The following is a 6,360-nucleotide window of genomic DNA, read 5'->3' on the forward strand; positions in this document are numbered from 1 at the left end:
AATTTGAGTGCATATTCTAGGAGAGAACTGGTTGCCAAATGCACATGAAATGTTTCCCATGCCTGTTCTCTATTTTTCTGTGTTCGGGCTTATCGCATATGTAAGTACTTGACTGTTATCCAAAGGTGACTACACTGGATTATAATCCTTCATGTTATATTTATTTATTATTTGTTCTCTATAGTGAGATTGACCCACCCATAGTAGACTCTTTTTGCGATCTCTTGCGAGTCTGATGGCCAAGCAATCTGACACGTCTCCTAACTCTTCAATTTATAATTGTTCTTTGAGCTTCTTTTTGAAGTTTTTCTTCTCTTGTGGGTTATTACTGAAGATTAACATGTTGCCAACATAAATTGTATCAGTAATTATTGTACATCATTTATTAATCTTGTAAATACATGGATTTTCTGTATTTGTTATGAAGTTCAAGTTTAATTTAATTAGCTTAATTTTCCAGTTGCAATTATCTTGTTTTAAGCCAATAACTGCTTTCTTAAGCCACAATAGTCATTTGTCCTTAACAGATGTGATGATAAAATCAGTCTGTGGGATTATGATATCAAATTCCTCTTCCAAAGTGCATTGTGTGAATGGCATAACAACGTTTAAGTGAACTATGTTTAGGTTATGTGTAGTAGCTAAACCAAACATATACCTTAATGAATTATAGTGTCACTGCTGCATATATCTCTTCATACTTCAGACCCTTTGTGCATATGCTTCCTTTAACTACTGCCTGTGTTTTATATCTAAAAATCTGTCCTTATTTTTATTCCTGAAAATCCATTTGGTGACTAGTGGTTTTATATCTGAGGGTATTAAGTTAATTTTTTTCTATGTCTGAATTTCAATGTGACTGCACCTCTTCTTTAATTGTCTGAAAGTGATTGTTTGATTTTTTACTTTGTAAAGCTTCTTCTAACGATGATGGATCTAAATTCTATGTGTCACTACAGTAATAAATCACATAATCATTCATCCTTATTGAGTTTCGAATTTTTGGTGTTTGACTTTGCTGTGGGGATGCAGAACTTTTTTTCGTGCCGGATGGATTTGAATATTCTAAGCTGCTTTGATCAGAGCTACTCAGATCAGTTAAAATAAACCTTGACTCATAATTATTCTCATCAGTAATATGCTCAAGTTCATCTATTTTTGATTCATATTTCTTCATTTTGGAAATAATTTAGAGCTCCTGAGACTTTCAAGGGACTGTTCTCATGAAAAATAATTCATAATTTCTGCTCCTATTTATACATGGTGTAGCTGTTATTTATGTCCTGTTATTTTAAAACCTAAATCATTTATCGCCTTCATATAAGTGACCTCGCTTTCAGAAGAACCATCAGTGGAAAAAATATCCAAGTCGCTATGGAACATTTGCAGTTTGTCATTAAACAAAGTAAAATAATAAAATAAAGATTAAGAAGACACAAAATCCACTTCTAAAACATAAGAGAGCGCTGTGGAAATACATTAACTTCTTCTGTTAGCAGAAGATTCCACAGTTCCACCCCCCCACCCCCCTCCACCCACCAATGTCAATGTCAAAAACTCAATAAACAGCTATAACATTAGTATTGCCGAAGCTGCATCGCTAACCAGTAGTTACTGAACAGACTGTACCAGTGTTACAAGGTTAAGATTACAGATGCATTATAATATAAGAACAAATTAGAATGCACATGGCATAACAGCGACATACAGACTGATAATTTTTAAAAAAGTATATCTTCAAAAAATGGTTCAAATGTCTCTGAGCACTATGGGGCTTAACATCTGAGGTCATAAGTCCCCTAGACCTTAGAACTACTTAAACCTAACTAACCTAAGGACATCACACACATCCATCCCGAGGCAGGATTCGAACCTGCGACCGTAGCAGTCACGTGGTTACAGACTGTAGCGCCTAGAACCGCTCGGCCACCCAGGCCGGCAATATATCTTCACTCAATTTCATATAGTAGTGCACTGTTTAGACAGTTCAGTTTGTTGGTGCGCTGTAAAAGAACTCACTCATACTGTACAGTGATTTTTTTAAGTAGATTGTGTGACATCCTTCCTCCAAATTTCAGCAATTCTGAATTTATCGTGCAGTTTTAGTTATTATGATGAAATGTGAGTTAAGATCGTTTAAATATGGTGTGAATGTAGCCTATGCTATAGATTAATCTTTGCCACAATCCCTTTTTTCATGCAGATTCCTTGGCTTGACTAATTCTCAGTCAGTTTATCATCTTTCAACCTAACATAGACCTGAGGCTATGCTACGAAACCAAGATTTCTAGGGGGTGTAGGGGGGGGGGAGATATCTAATACCACACAACAACTAAATATATCAATGCTGCTGCTAAGTAAAAAACCAAATATAAAATTTTTATGTGAGCAAATTAGCTTCCTGGTTCATTTCTTTGACCCAGTGTGCGATTTGTGCTTTTACCAGTGGCGGAGGGGGGGGGGATGTCTTAGGGGGTTAGTATAATTACATATGTTACTAGCTTGGACCATGGTGTTACCCATGGTTAAACAGTTATTTATAAATAGATGTTATGCCGAAACTCACTATTCACGCGTATGCACTATCAGAAAAGTCATGCCTTGTTATATCTTTAAAAGTACATTATAGGTAAAGCTTATTTATAAAATCATCTACATACAGGTATACGAGGGGAATCCAAAAAGTAAAGGTACATTTGTGAAAAGCTGTACTTATTCTGATGATAGAAAACTGAAACATGCGTTATTTTTCTACGTAACATCCCTCGACTTCAATGCAGTTTTCCCGACGTTTTACGAGTTTTTTTTATTTCATCAGAAAATACGTTTATCGGTTGCATCTGTAACCAATTTTGCACTGCAGCAATGACGTCTTCATCACTTTCAAATCTTCTCCCCTGTAGTGCTTCCGTTAAGGGTCCAAACATGTGAAAATCGCTTGGAGCCAGGTCTGGACTGTATGGTGTTTGTTCCAGCACCTCGAATCTCTACTCCTTTATTGCATCGGCTGTCCGTTTGGCAGAATGTGGGCGATCGTTATCTTGCTACAGGATGACACCTCTTCACAGTTTTCCACGATGTTTGGATCTGATTGCAGGTTTTAGTTTCGTACGCAACACATCACATCCACCATACAATACAGACCTGGCTCTAAAGCCTCGTTTACGCTGGGGCGACGTCTTGCAACATTGTGGCATGTTACGGAAATGTGGCGTGCATCGTCTTGTCATTTAGTTCTAAATGTTTTGAAATGCTTATCTACTACATAACACTTCTTCAAAATTAATAAGCAAACATATTAATAGTATTAATAGTAAGACTGTATTAAAAACTTTCAGTGTTCGGCTCCACAAATTTAAATTATATGTAAAGTTTTACTCCAGTTCGTGGGAAATAAACATCCCAGGTTGGGATGCATAAACTAGAACCAGAGGAGGGGATGGTCTGATGCAGAGTGGGGAAATCCCCCCCATCCCCCCCCTGCAAATCGCACACTGCTTTGACCATTGTTTATACATCCATAGCATGAGACTCGAGATTCTTAGAAGGATGTACAGACTTTGGGCAACACATGGCACACAGGATGCATGTTAAATTCAAGATGACCCACAAGTGAGATACACAGTTATAGTTCCTCCATGAAAAGTACTTGTTTCAGAGTAAATAGTGGTACATATAAGTTTAAGTAGTGGCTCTTATTTTTACAAGAATTAATATGCAGCGTTCCTAATACGTTTTTTCTTAAAAAAAGGTTTTCTTAATACTACAAATTTCGTAAAAAAAGGCAGCTACATGTTTCACTAATGTCTATTCTCGCCATAAAAACGTAAAAAAAGTTTCTAAATTGTATTTCTCAACACATTTCGCATTGTTTAGTAACTAGATAAACACTATCTAGGCATACATTTTCCATACTGTAAAAGTTTAAAAACCAAACAATCGTGATAGCACGAATTCTGTTAAAAAGGAGTAACTACTAATTACTTCTTCCATCATATCTATAACACAATATCAAAAACAGCAGCAACAGTACAAAGCACTCTTATTATAATTTTTGTTTACATACAACCAATCTCATACACTTGACAAGCGTGATACATGCTTTAAAGTTAAATTTAATTCTTCTTTCGAAACAGACAGTGAGTAGTCAGGGGTAATCAATGTGATAGAGCACTTATGGGCCTTTAATAAGGATTTTTCGAAAGACAAGCATGTAGTGATAGTGGGTGGGGCAGGAAATACTTTGGAGGGGGATGAAGCATATGACACTGGACAAGATAGCTTTCCTGTCTAGTGGCACCAATGTACAGTACATTGAGCTGCTCCAGCGTCATTATCAACCACATCTTAATGGAGCCATGAGGCAGATACATTTTAGTAAGAGACCGATTTTGTGCATGTTTCTCTGTTGCCTGTCAGTACTATCAATTAATGGGATTCCACAAGGCGTGGCCTACACCTAAACAGTACCAGTAGTGTTACTGCTGTATGTAACGACAGACGCTTATTGCAGGAGTACCCCAAAGAGTGGAAGATCATGTATTTATATCAGAAGAGGTACACAGTTTAAATCAATACACGACCTTAGTACACTAATTGAAGACGCACAATTAAATATCAGCTATTGAATTAACAGAGAATTTCAGCATTATCGCTACATGAACCACACAAAGTGATTATCAAGTACTTTTTGCGTCTCATAAGAGCACTGAAGTTCGGATATAAAGTCTTGTTTAAACACTGGTATATGACTTCACTAACAATTAAATGATCAGCACTTATGAAACCAGATGCCCCACTTTCCATCTACTAATTGTTTTAGTAGTGTGACAAGGAAGTATCAGATATAACCCTTACATAATTATATCGTCTTGTTGATAAAACATCAGCATTGATGCAAAAGACCTCATAGATGAGCCACATTTTGTAAAATGACGTAAAATGCTATCTTGGCACTCTGACATGGCGACTCTTCATTTATACTGAACACATCGAAAAGCAATGAAATATTCTTCATCCATGAAGTTCTTTTTCCACAAGACTTTTATCACTTGATTTAAATTATTATTTCACTTAATGCGACAATTTGGCTGCTGAAGAAACTTGACTTTTTTTCTTTTTTTGCTTATTTCTTCATACACAGATTAAGCTTTCTCCTGAATTGAACTACAATACCATGGTGAGGTGTATCTGGATGGAAGCAGCATTACATGTACGGGTTACGGACAGAGAAGACCTACCGCGGCTTAACAGCGCAATTCGGAGAATGACCATGAAGCAAAGACAGTTGCACTCACGGTGCAAGAAAGATCAGGAGAATGAGGACAGGCAAAAGTAGACATTCATGTTGCTGTAAAAAGAGCGATGCGCGAAGCATACAACCACTCCCACCGTCATACCATCCAGTCACTCACTGGTCAGTCTGGCCTGGCAATGAAAGACAGCAAAACGAAAGCTGAAATTTTAAATTTAGCATTTGAGAAATCTTTCACGCAGGAGGATCGTACAAACATACTGCCGTTTGGGTCTCGTACAGATTCCTGTATGGAGGACATAGTGATAGACATCCCCGGGGTTGTGAAGCAGCTGAATGGGTTGAAAATAAATAAATCACCAGGTCCTGATGGGAGTCCAATTCGGTTTTACTGAGAGTAATCTACTGCATTGGCCCCTTACTTAGCTTGCATTTATCGCAAATTACTTGCCCAACGTAAAACTGGAAAAAAGCGCATGTGACGCCTGTATATAAGAAGGGTAGAAGGACGGATACTCAAAATTACAAACCAATATCCTTAACATCGGTTTGTTGCAGGATTCTCGAACATATTCTGAGTTCGAATATAATGAATTTCCTTGAGACAGAGAAGTTGCTGTCCAAGCATCGCTCCTGCGAAACGCAACTCGCCCTTTTTCACATGATATCTTGCGAACCATGGATGAAGGGTATCAGACGGATGCCATATTCCTTGACTTCCGGAAAGCGTCTGACTCGGTGCACCACTGCAGACTCCTAACTAAGGTACGAGCATATGGGATTGGTTCCCAAATATGTGAGTGGCTCGAAGACTTCTTAAGTAATAGAAACCATTACGTTGTCCTCGATGGTGAGTGTTCATTGGAGATGAGGGTATCATCTGGAGTGCCCCAGGGAAGTGTGGTAGGTCCGCTGTTGTTTTCCTATCTACATAAATGATCTTTTGGATAGGGTGGATAGTAATGTGCGGCTGTTTGCTGATGATGCTGTAGTGTACGGGAAGGTGTCGTCATTGAGTGACTGTAGGAAGATACAAGATGACTTGGACAGAATTTGTGATTGGTGTAAAGAATGGCAGCTAACTCTAAATATAGATAAATGTAAAT

Source organism: Schistocerca nitens, chromosome 5 (assembly GCF_023898315.1).
Source record: "Schistocerca nitens isolate TAMUIC-IGC-003100 chromosome 5, iqSchNite1.1, whole genome shotgun sequence".
Taxonomy (NCBI): Eukaryota; Metazoa; Arthropoda; class Insecta; order Orthoptera; family Acrididae; genus Schistocerca; species Schistocerca nitens.